Here is a 13,847-nt window from a genome sequence, read left to right on the forward strand (position 1 = left end):
TGGGCATTTATAAACCAAAATGTTGCTACAAACCAGTGTAATTACTAACCTCATTTGCCAAAGAATCATTATTGTTTCTTATAATAAAGTCTACTTTCAAGGTGGATAAAGATTTTTTAAAACATGTCTTATAGTTAATTTCCTCAAAATTTTCCAAAATGTTTAGTTTGTTGGAAAAACTATCTCACTTCACAGTATGAATACATCATAGGCAAAAATACTCATGTGGCTTTATACATTCTGGTGTTTTTGCTGTAAAACTTTTTCCAATTGTTGTGTAGTTTCCCCATTATAGATGCGCCTTCCTAGAAAAGGAAGTTATCCCTCTTTTTAGTATGAAATCCCAGCTTTGCATCTTGGCTGGTATCCAAAGATACCTTCTGATTTATTCTTTCCAAAAATAGGACTTCTCTGTTCTGTTGGGTGGAAACAGAGCATTTACCCAACTATATGGAGTGAAGGTGGGGATCTGAGTACTTAGCTACTTTATAAGTAGACTTTCAACTAACCTTCCTTTTTTGGACTCATTTTCACCTCACTTCCAAATGTACTTTCTGTTACCAGTTCTTAAACCCTCTAAAGGTTCCAAGGAAGGAAGAGTGTTACTTCTTGGTTTTACTCCACTGTTGGTCAAAGATTCGGCTTTTCCAGGTCTGCTATAAATGTGATTACTCATCCTTCTCCTCTCTAGCTTCCAAATGTTGTTGCTGTTTTTCCATGTTCCCCTTTTTGTGTGCCCATATTTCTGTTTTTCTGGCTGTTTTTCATCCATTTATAGTTTTAAATAGAGGAGACAGAGGTAAATGCATATGTTTAGGAGATCTTCAAAAGAGACACACCAGAGGCCAGACGAAGGATTTAGCTAGACATGAGTCACTCCCATAACAATAAAAGGTAGCGAAGGCTATCCACTCAGCCAACTTAGTCAATTAAATGGAAAAAATATGTATTATTAGAAATATTTTGAAATAACACACACACACACACAAGCAGTTCATTAAGAGATCTTATCACTATTTATCTGCTTGGATTTGTGCCAATAAAATACAGTTTCCCTGGACTGTGGATTTTTAAAAAATGTTTGGTCATTATTTGCAAGCGGCCAATTGAGCACCCACATTTTCACTCTTATTCTCTATGCCCTTGCCTAAGCCCCAAATGTCTAGTCTGTTGTCTTTTAAGAAAAGCATCATTATCATCATTTCACAACAGAAACAAACACTTTTCATCATATTGATCTCATTTCACACTCATTACTTCACACAACTTCACATATATCTTCACGTAAATAAACTTCAAATCAGAAAAATCCATATACACTGGGATACATTAAAGTTTATGTATAGGTGAGATGTTTGAAAGAACTAAAGCAGTACCTCACACAAAGAGGTGCTCAAATGTAGTAGCTTTAGTATGTGTAAGTGATGTGTGTGCTGTGTATCTTGTGTGTGTGTGTTTGTGAATGTGTGAGTAAGATTTGGACCTGGATATAATACTGCTTTCTCTTGATTATCCATACATTATATCATAGATACTTAGTACTTAATCACTGAAAGATTATGTTTCCTTACTCTTCTGGTGTTCCTTGGCTTGTGGCTGCCTAACTCCAGTCTCTCCCTCCATCTTCACATAGCTTTCCCTGTGTCTGTGTTTTCTTTTCCGTCTCCTATAAGGGCAATTGTCATTGGATTTAGGGCTCATCCAGATAATCCAGGATGATGTCATCTCAAGATTCTTAATTATATTGACAAAGACTCATTTTTCCAAATAAGGTCACATTCACAGGTCCAGGGGATTAGAAAGTGGACATATACTTTGGGAGACCAACAGTCCACCTTCTCCCTTGTTTTGATGTTGTGCAGGAGGATAGAGGGATGTAGTCTGCCTGCCTATGGGCTCCCCATCCATGCACTCTGAAGTTTGTGGAGCTTGCTCTCGGTCCTCCCATTCAGGGAACAAGTTAAGGAGATCCCTCTATGCAGCAAAAGGGTAAACAAGGACCAATTAATGATATTGATCAACCCAGGCCTTTATTGACAAGTATGAAGAGATAACTCAGGGTCACCAAGCACTTGAGGAAAACCAACAGCATGAGAGGGAATAGGCCGAGAAGGACAAACAACTGGTAGCAAAGGAAAAGAGAAAAATTAATGAATAGAAGGTGCTATAAACTGAATTCTGTCTCCCCCCAAATCATAAGTTCAAGCCCTAACCTTTGATGTGATTATATTTGGAGATGGTATCTTTAGGGGCATAATTAAAGTTAAATGATATAAAAATGGTGGGGCCCTAGTCTGATAGGACTAATGTTGTTATAAGAAGTGGAAGAGACACCAGAGAACTCTCTCTCTTCACACACATGCACAGAGAAGAGGCCATGTGAAGACGCGGTGGAGGCCAACTGCAAGCCAAGAAGAGGTTTCACCAGAAACCACTCCTGATGGCACCTTAATCTTGGACTGTGAGAAAATAAATTTCCATTGTGTAAGCCACCCAGTCTGTAGTATTTTGTTATGTCAGCCTGAGCTGACTAATACAGGAGGGAACAAATACAATGGAAAATATTCCAAATTCTGTTTACAGAGAGATTCTAGGCGATATTGCTTTCACAAACAAGAATATGCTTATTGGAAAATGGAACTTTCAGAGATCAAAAACACTCTTAGAAATTTAAAATCGGATTTCCACGCTAAAATATTCAATAGATGGGTAGGCATATAATATTGAGAAAATCTCCCAGGACAAAGAGTAAAATGAAAGAGAGAAAATATTCGGAATAAAGCTAGAGACAGGCAAGGTCAAGTATATATCCACTATTTTACCTACAGGATTTCAAAATAAATAAATACAGGACAGGAGAAAATTATTTTTAAAAATAGATAAACTGATTTAGAGGCAAAGAAATACACGTGACAAGTAGGAAGAATTAAAGGAGACCTACACTTTGATTATCCCTCATAACTTTCATAGATCCAAGGATAGAGATAATTCTAGAGTTTCCAAAGATAAAGTAAATAAATCATTTACAAAGGAAGAAAAATCATCAAAAATCGTATTGTCATCAGAACAACAATACTAGATGCTATAAACAACGAAGGAGAGCCTTCAAAGTTTTGAGAGAAAATGAAATACAACACTAAGAACCAACATCTACTGAATGTCATGTTCTAGGCACTGTTCTAAATTCTTGATATAAATTATCTTATTTAATCTTCTCAAAAATCTTTCAAAGTAGGAATTATTATTATCATTAAACATATTTTCCAGATGAGGAAACTGAGGTAGGAAGGTTAGGTGACATTCTCCAAGCAGAGCCACTGAGAATTCTATGCCCAGCTAAACTGTCATTCAGGTGTGAGAGCAATGTAAAGATAAATCAGATATTCATGATCATAAAAAATTAAAATCTCCTTGAATATTAAGTGAAGCTTTATTCTCAAAACAAATGAACAAATACACACACAAAAATAACCAAAGTCATCCCCAAAGGAATAAGACACGGGTTCCAAGAAATAGCTGAGCTCATCCAGCTAATGAGGTGAAATCTCAAGATGACAACTCTATTGGAGGCTCAGAAAATTGTTCAATTTAGTCCAAATAGCGTGATCTTAGTGACATGGTGAGTAAGGCATGTGTTTCTTTTATCAATAAGAAAAAGAAATACCATTAGAAGTTTCAAGCAAAACAAAACTCTTTATAAGCAAGTCATGGTCCAAATATGAAATAAACAAACAAATGTGAGAGTCGAAAGGCATTTTGAGTATTGGTATGCCAGATTAAAACCTTCATATTCCAGCATTTATGAGTCCACTAATATTATAGTCCACTACTCATTAGCTCATCCTGAGAGAAGGCTGCCAGTCTTGTCTTCTCTGAGCCTTATCCATGTCCGTAAAGCTCCCTGTCAGCCGTTAGAGTGATTCAACCTTAAATGTGAACAGAGAACCACAGATCACTAGATATTTGAAAAAAGCTCATAAGATAAAAGAAAAAGAGCAAGGTAAAGGAACAGAAAAAATTTACCTCCAAAGAAACAGATATCATTCAGGGAAAAGAAGACAACCTTATAAATGTGAAACAGCTACAGAACCCTAGTTTGTGTTAGGGTTAGAGATTTAACCAGCTACTATATTCATAAAGTAGAATAGACCGTCCTGAAAAGAAAAGCTAGGGAACCAGATAGAGAACTTGGAAATTAAAGACATGATTGCTAAAGTAAAAAGGGAAAGAAAGTGAATGTATGTGTGTGAGAGAGAAAGAGAGAGTGAGAGAAGGAGACAATATGAGAGAGGTATGGAAATAGTTTAGGAGGTCCAAAATCAAGACAATATGAATTCCAGGAAAAGAAATAAAGGAACATGTACAGTGTTCAAGTTAAAAATTACTCAGTAGTGGAACTTAAAATCATAGGAGTGTGTTGAGGCAAAAGGCTAGAGGGGGTTGGTTTGTCTGTGAGGTGTCTTACTAAAGAATATACTCTGGGAAACTTCACTGTACATAACTTAGTGAAACAGAAAGACAAGTTGTGATGTTTTATGGTGACAACAAGAAGCAAGAACTAAAGAAAAGTGAGAGAAACATCGCATTAGGCAAAAAATGAGGATCTTGCTTTTGGATTTATTAGATTTGAAAAGAACAAAGTACTATGTGCCACTGACTGCTTTATTAATCACGGAACCAGCCAGGTTATTCCGTGAAAACTCAAATATTGAAGGTGAACATGAGTATTCAGAAAGCTGGCTGCGGAAACTTAAGCGTCATGGTATAAAATATTTGAAAATCTTTAGTGAAAACGCTTCTGCTGATCACAAAGCAGTTGAGAATCACACGTACAAATTTGCTAAGATCATATCTGATGAAAACTTTAATCTTCAACAAATGCTGATCAAACAGCTCTGTGCTGGTGCAGTGTTTCTAGAAAAACCTTGGCAATGGCTGATGAGAGGACCCCAGCAGATTTTAAGGACACTGAACCCAGCGTGACTGTTTTTAAATGTGCCAATTCTACAGAAAATATTTAGTAGACAGTGATTGGAAAAAGCCAACTTCCAAGATGTGTAACCAACGTATGTAACTTCTCTGTCATTACTACGCAAACAGGAAAGTGTTTGTGAGCCGACGGATATCTTCTAATTGGTTCAATATTGACTTGGCACCCATGGCATGAGTTCATTGCAGGCAACTTCAACTGGAAAAAACTGTAGAGTTTTAATGTTCCTGGACACTACTCCACGTACCCCGCCTAAACTTCTTGGTGGAAAGAAAAGTTATTGACATTTAATTTTCCCCTCGATGTTCCATTTGTAACATAGCCTTAGTGGCCAAGGAATTTTACACTCCCTGGAGGGCAAATATAAATTCCCCCAGCCCCTAATTTTATCTTTTCCTTTAATTGTAAGCTCTCTGAGGTTAACAGAAGCCTGGGAATCCCAAACTTGCTAAGAGAGTTGAGTCTTAAGGGTGTCATTTCTTCAGTAGCTAATGCTTGGAACTGTGTTGATAGAAAATGCAAATACTACCAATCTTGACAATGTAAGAATTTATGAGTGGAAGTTGGGCAGGGAGCCAGGAGAGGAATTGAAGGGAAAGGTGAGTTTGTAATGTATTCATCTTAAAAGTTGCTTAAGAGATAATATAAATATTTGATGAATAAAAAATAAAGGATCAAATACAGTGTTTAAATTTAAAAGTTACTCAATAAACAAAAAATAGTTACATAAGTGTATTGGGAAAGAGGAAAATTGAGGTGGTGTGAATTGATACCTATTTATCTATAAATAGCTTACTTGGAAATAGATGTACAATATAAAAGAAAAAATCAAAGGTACTGAAGAGCAGTAAGGAAATGCGGTGGTCCCCAACCCACCCCTCCTCACTCCCAGGCTCCTGTTCAAAAGGATCCGCTTCTAACCTTTAGCAACTGCATGCATATTTGGTTCTTTTGATGGTCATCTCTACAGTTCTAAGTAAAAGGAGTAAAAAAATTAAAAATAGAAAAAAATTAAAAGTTTAATTTTTAAGAATTAATAAAATCTCCAATTAAAAATTGGAAGAGTTCAATCCTGAGAGAAGGGAGATACTAATAACATCATTTTACACATAAACCATATTATTTTAGGGCATTTTTTACATCCTTTATTTCATTTGGTCCTCACGGAGATTTTGTGAGTTTGGCAGCCTTTGCATTATCTGGTCATTTTAAAGGTGGGGAACCCAATTACAGAGAAGATGACTAATTTGCCCAAAGTCACATGGATATGCAACGGTAGGTGCCATGGTCAGAACCTAAATCGCATGTCTTCTGGTCTTGTCCTTATTTCCGAATATCAGTAGTTCCCAAACACTGGGCTTTGGAGCCCGTTGATTCAGGAAGACATTTTTATTGGCCCAAAACTGCTTTCTAGGTAAATTCCTGAGTCTCTTCCTGTGACCTTGAGCACCCTGAGCTGTAGCTTTAAGGACAAGTAGATCAGAAGAGCACTCTAGTCCCCTCTTGAAGCTCTGGTGGACTGTCTCCGCTTTTAACCTCTGGAGTCTTGAAAATATTCAGCATGAGAGATGACGTTTGACCTTCACTTTTGCAGGTATCACTCTGTCATTTTCGGGGCAGTTTTTAGAGATGACTTTTTCAAAATATGAATGTCCCTGTGACATTCAGATTTTCATTTCTAGGCTCTTATATCCTCCGGTATTTGTGCTGTGGTGATTGTTCTCAAAAGGACATGTCAGTTTCTATAGATTGGTTGAGATGGCATTTCAGCTTTCTTTCACATATTTTTGGAATTGGACTTTGATTGACAATTTGTTCTTTGAAGTTAAGTACACGTTTGGAATGCATCATTTCTTGTCCACTTAAATTCCACACCAAATCCTTTTTACGTCCCTTATTGTCCATTTCAGTGAAATCACAATTTTCTCCAATGAAAGTCCTAGATGAGAATTTTGATTGAGAGGTTCTACTTGCATTCCTCCTCAAGAAGTCTTTCCCTTCTTTGACAGTAGGCTGTTTATATACTAAAACAGTCAATTATCCCCAAAGAGCTGATGCAAAGACTTTATTACTTTTTTGAGAAGTGTTCCAGGTATAGATATTTACTGGATTTTTCATGCATTTATAGTATTTTCAGAATAACTTACATCAGGTGATAAAGTAGGAAAGTAAAAAGTACCCTGTGGTCAAATGGATGGGGTTTACATGTCACTCTGTTGCTGATTATCTTTGCGAAGTCAAACAAATTTCTTGCACAATCCAGGTCTCAGTTTTCTTATATGTAAAATGGGAATAATGTTTTTTTTACTTTGTAGTTTTGTTGTGAAGCTTGAAAAAGAGGAAAAATCGCTTAGCATGGAGTCTAGCATATAAGTTGCACTCAATAAATGGTAGCTGCTATTTTTAGAAGCCTTTTCCATCTGCAGGTTTATAATAAGGTGAATATCTAGCAATATTCATGGTAGACAAGAGATGATCAAAAATATATATCAATGAAGGACTTAATGAATGAACTATTCAATCTCATTTGAGAACATACTGAACTATGGTGGCTTCTATTTTACTTATAGACTGGATCTCTTAGGTCTATACCCCACACTGAGGTATTACACTCTTTGTAGAGATAGGCACACTATAGAGTTGAGAGTTAAGGCCATGTCACTCTAGCTGAGATTTCACTACTTAGCGTAGATTAGAGAGTGGGTGATTATCTGATTTTTCGGCATTTATTCTTCCTCAGGTCCATGTAACTGAACCCACTGAGGCTGGGAGTGTGTCAGGAGGATCAGCAATGATGATCTTGCTGCTGTGAGCCTAATTTAGGAGTCATCTTTTACCTAAGTCATGCTCCATTGCACCACTTGCTAAGTCTAGGGTCTTAGCTTTCACTCAAATTACACTGTTGGGATTGGAGCCCTTTCCTTACATTTTCTATACATATTAGGATTCTTGACATCTTGCCTACACAAGTTTTTTTCAGGCTCACTCCTCAGAGCCCTTATTTCTTCACTGCTGGCTTGGATCCTTTTCTGAAATAGAACAAGAATACTATCTAGAGGTAGTAGTCATCCACCTGATCTGGAATATTCCCTATGGACGTCTGCATCCTTACCCTACTTATTGGATAGGTCCTTACGAAGCTTATGTTCCAACTACTTGCTTTGCATCTATGTTCAGGTAATTTTTACACATGTATTGACCAGCTGACTCCCTGCCCCCACCAAGAATGGCCCAGCAGCTGGCCCGTTCCTCCATGGAGCTCCTCTGCAGTTCCAGTTCCCTCCTGTCCTCTAGTACATTGCCAGTATCCCAGAAAGTCTTGCCACAGAGATTTTTGGAATACTGACACACTGTTCTGAATTTTGTAGAGGTCTATAACCTGAATGCCAGGTAAAATTCCAAATGAACGAAAACTGTCACAGATCCACTTCAGGGTCTGAACTATTTCAGCAAAATGATGAAATAACTGCTACGCATCATAATTCTTCTCCACTCCCTATTGCTCACTACTCCATGCTCTGTGCAATGTCTAAGACCCTACCTCAGGGGGTCAGTGATGCAGGTTTCCTGAGCCAGTGCTATGATGCGACTACCGGGTGCTGCCTTATACTCAGGCTCTGTCTTACCAAGAGAGCCTTAATTTTAATTTCTGAGTAAAACATAGGATGTTGTGGCAGAGATGTATTTCTTCTCCAGTGTCTGATATACAATTATCCCTTGGTTGGACAATAAATAGCACAGATGTTTTTAAGCCTGTGGGTATTGTTTCAATTAATCACCATCTGAGAGACTCTTTTACTTGCCCGGTCCCTGGAGAATTCATAGGGGCTGGTATTTGATAGAAACTTTTGAGATCAGATGATTTAACCCAAATTCATTTCAAAAGTGAGGAAGTTGAAGTCATGAATGGTTAAGGGCCTGCTTGAGGCTCCATAGCTCATTCATGGCTGAGCTAGGACAATACCTCATACCTGCTGCCTATTTTGGATCTCATTTGGACATTAATATGAGCCTGAATCAACCTCAGCTTATCGTGCCCATTGCATATAGCACATGAGGCTCTTCTCAAGACTCGGAAAACTAGTACCTCTATTATCAGAGTCATTTTACAGGAGACGTTACACATTCCTGATCTCTGCTCAATCCACGATGGGAACTGAAGGGGCTCTTGGAGTTAGTGTCCACGTGGAGTTCCCAAGTCTGGAGATCTTACATACCTAAAGAAAGGGATCTGAGTCCTCAGTGACTAATCTCTTTCCTTGTTTTATTGAGGAGGTGCTTTATGCAGAGACTTCAACGGTGCAGTTGGGAGATCCAGCAGAGGAGCATCAAGTCATCTGGTAACGTTGCTCCCATGTTCACCTGCAAACCCTCCTCCCTGAGGTGCCCAGAGACTTCTCAACATCATGAGAGGGAGATAGTGCCCCCTCTTGGAATAGTGCACCAACTTCCTCTTTTAGGAACATCTTGTTATTTTCTTTCTCTTCCTTCCCACATCTGCATATTACCACATTCTGACACTCCTGCCTCCCCAGTCTTGTATTAATCTCTTCTCTGAACATTTTCATGACATGGCCAATTCAGATTCTCAGATCCTCTAGGCTGGCTTACTACCGAAGCCCCTGAAATAGTCTCTGGCCTGTGATGTCCATCCCCTTCAGGATGCTAATCCACCCTGAATAACCACCAGTCGTGCAATGACCCTGCTGATCAGAAATGTGTGATGCAGTAGAAAGGGATGGGACTTGGAATTAGACAGGCCTGCCTTTGACCCCCAGCTCTTCCACCTTCTAGCTAGGGCTCTGGGCCAAGCTATTCAATCTCTGTTAACCTTAGTCTCCTCATTTATAAAAAAGGATAACAATACCTACCCTGACAGGCTGTTGTGAGGATACTACCTATGAAGTCCTTAGCTACAGTAAGCACTCAAAAAACATTAGGTCTTCTTTCTATGCTCATTCATGCCTGACATGGTGTCTTGGCTTATATTTGTCCTAAAAGCAGCCCCTGAGACAAGGATGAGAGTGCAAGCAGTTCATTTGGGAAGTAACACCAGAAAGTACTGTTAGGGATGCAGAATGAGACGGGGTGCGGAGGTGGGGGGAGAGTAAGACAATGGAAGGTGTGCTAATGCACAGGTTGCCACTGTGGGCAATGGGATGTAATCCTGCTAGAGACCCTTTGGCAAACTCTGTAGACCCCACCTCAGATCTGTCCCATTGAGGATCAAGGAATATTTGTCCACCAACTTGAGCCCCTCATTGGTTAAGCATGGCTCCTGGGAGTTAGCTCCCCTGTCCTAGCCTGTGTCATGAGCTGGCGAGGCATGCCCCTGCTGTAAAGTACTCTCAGGCAGAGACGGGGTGGGGGAACTGGCTGTGATGACCCTCCAGGGAGATCTAGGGGTCTGTCCAGGGCGTTGACTGTCTGCTCCATGGTGCGTGACTCTCAGTAGGTACTTGTTGAACTGAATAGAAACAGGACATTCATGCTACATTAGGGCAAGATCCCTCAGCAAAAAAGAAAAATGCTGGTCCCTTAGTCCCTTAACTTCTGGAGCTGTTGTCAGGCTGGCAGGTCAGACACACACACACACAGGAGCTGGGTGAGAATAACCTAATGTTTGCAGGCACAGGCGGACCCTCTCTCAGCCTGTGCTTGGGGCTGCTTTGGGTCCAGGCCCTCCAGACCTTACCTTACTAGACTTGGACCTTTCAGAGACCCCCTTTCCTCTTTCCACCTCTGGTTAATCAATTCTCATCTCACGCACAGCATTCGAATGCCCAGAAGCACCAAAGCTAGCCAAGGCCCCAAGACAGTTCATGTTTATCATGCTTTCTGCATCATCTCTGTCTCATCTCTACTAATCTTTAAAAACAAAGATGGTCCCCGCCCCCCACTCACAGCACAGGGGCCTCTCCCAGGATCTGGTTTATTGTTATGCTACTTCACACCTCTCGCCCCCCTTTTCATCCTGCAATTTCCAATATAATCTTTGTGTAATCTCCTTGCCGCAGATTTCCTATTTGTTCTCCCTGTTTCTGTTCTAGGCAGACAATTCCTTGTCATACCTGTCTAATCTCCCTTGATCCTTTTACTTTCTAACTTATTTGCCTTCTGTACCAAGGTGAAGGTCCTGGTTTATTCCTCCTTAACATGTGTAGTTGATTAGCTGCAAGAATTCCACTTATTTTTTTCCCCTGCAGGCTATCTCACATACAGCCAGGCAATTCACTTTGTTGTAGCAGGTTATGTCTGAGAGCGTACTGGGCATGCAGTCCTGGCTCTGTGCAATCTATGGACGTATAAGATACCAGCAAAGCTTTGCAGAATTGAGGGTCTGGTTGATAAAGTACCCAGGCACGAGGCAGTTAAATAACTGGACATTGATTTAAATTTACATGCGTGTTACAGACTTTGCTGTAGGTTCTGGAGTGGCTTGGAAACAGAGAACAGCTTGGACTGAAGGAAGCAGGGAAGGCTTTGTGATAAAAAGCTACTCACCTGTGTCGGGCTCCCCAAGACCACATTCAGGTTTGATGATTCCCCGGAAGGACTCATGGAACTCAGAAAATCTGTTATATTCATGTATTACACTTACAGTAGAAATGAGACAGGAACCAGTCTAACGAGCCAGGGCCATCTTCAAGGCCCCTGGCCTAACAAGATAAGGACCCTAACCAATCAGCAAGCTAGGAGAATCAGATAGAGGCCACCAAATCCACATTCCACAGCCTCTGGACTTTCTGGGTTTACCCATGTGCCCTAGCACCCAGGAGTCCACTGAAGATGACTCTAGCCCCATTAGCATAGTAAAAATCACATCCAGGAGTGGCGAGCTAGCATGCTAATAATACACACATTACATATAGTAGAATGCTATGTGACAGCGCACGTGCAAGCACAACCCCACCTCTACATGCCACGACCAAAGACACATCCCCTGCCCCAGACTGATAAAACCCCTGCAGTGTGGCTATTTGGGGAGCCACTCACCTCTCTCTTTCTCTCTTCTTCCCTTTCTGTGATTGGCTCCCTTGTGCACAAACTAATAAACTTTCTATCATCTCACTGTTGCTTGTTGTCTCTCTTGATTTTCATCTTGGGGGACAATAAGGACCCAATGCACCAATAACAGAAGCTACTAAATTGGTTACAGTACCAATTCCAACATGTGGAGGGGATGGGGAGCTTCCAATGCAGCCTGGAGCAACTCTCGAACACCAGCAGGATTTCCAAGAATTCAACTCTATTGAGACGCTATCTACCCAGTTAATGGTTCAGTCCTACCAGACTGCCCGCTACTCACTCAACTTCAGATGTCAGTCACAAGCCCAGGTTGCTACCTGGGCTTCTGACTGACTGGCTATAAGTTAGAGTTTCTCAGGACCTCTTCCTCAGATTTGATTAATTTGCTAGAGCGGCTTGCAGAACTCAGAGAAACATTTTACTTATTAGATTACTGGTTTCTTACAAAAGGATATAATCCAGGAACAGCCACGCAGAAGAGATGTATAGAGCAATGTATGAGGAAAGGATGTGAAGCTTCCATCCCTCTCCAGGAGTGTCACTCTCCCACCTCCATGTGTTCACCAACCAGGAAGCTCTCTGAACCCCATCCTTTTGGCTTTTTGTGGAGGCTTCATTATATAGTCATGAGTGATTAAATCATTGGTCATTGGTAACTGATTCAATCTCAAGTCCATCTCCTCTTTCGAGGTGGAGGGGTGGGACTGAATGTTTCAACCCTCTCATCACATGGTTGGCTCCACTGACAACCAGCCTCCATCCTTAAGTGCTTTCCAAAAGTCATTTCAGTAACATAACAAAAGAAACCTCGATGGCTCCCCAACACTTTGGAAGTTCCAAGGGTTTTGGGAGCTGTCAGCCAGGAACTGTGGACAAAGACCAAATACGTATAAGAAATATATTTTGGTCATCCGAATGACTAAATAGATATATTTTATAAATTACAATATTGCAGATACGGATTAACGTGAGCAAAGGAAAAGGGTACATAGAGTGGAGTCCAGGAGAGACCAGGCGCAAGATTCCAGTGTCCTCTCTCAGTGGAGTTATATGGACAGCATTTAATTCTCCTAGCAATGATATGTGACAACACATATGGAATACTGTCAACCAAGAAAGCTCACCCAAGACTTGGTGTCCAGGCTTTTTACTGGAGGCTCAGCTGCATTGGCATGGAGCACCTGCCTGAATGACCTCAGCTACTCACACTCCAGCCTCCTAGAAGTCAAATTGATACAATGTAGCCCGAAGTCCCAGGTGTACAAAAACAGGCATTCAACATAAGTCATGTTGTTAGCATAAACTGTCTGCTGTGGCCCAAGGCTTTAGGTAGCCAAAGATATTCTTACCAGGCAGGATATTCCAGGGACTCAGAGGTAATTTGCCAGTTGCTAGTTGAAAGCTGATCTGTAAGACTTTTGGAATGAGCAGGGCTGGGGCAATCAAAGCCTGATGACTTAACCCTTTACTGAACACCACCACTTTCTTCGCCCTAACCCGTACCCTGAATCTGTAGAGTGGTAGAAGGGTAGAGCAGAAAAGAGCATCTGAGGTTGCCAAAGTTTAGTCTAAATCCTGTTGTATCATAGGTATGGAAAGTGAGACTCAGAAAGGGGAAGTCACCTTTACCGGGAAGATTTTCCTAATGCTCTCCAGAGAGATGTATTGCTTTCCTCCTAGGAATCCAAAAGAACTTCAGACAACTACTGTTTATTGAATGCTTTCTAGGCCCTAAGTAAAGGGCAATGTGGTTTTTGTACATTATCTCACTGCTACCTGTGCTGTGAGTATTTACATTCAAGTCTTATCTCCTCTACTAGATGGTGAA

The sequence above is a fragment of the Equus przewalskii genome, chromosome 8 (genome assembly GCF_037783145.1).
Source record: "Equus przewalskii isolate Varuska chromosome 8, EquPr2, whole genome shotgun sequence".
Classification (NCBI taxonomy): domain Eukaryota; kingdom Metazoa; phylum Chordata; class Mammalia; order Perissodactyla; family Equidae; genus Equus; species Equus przewalskii.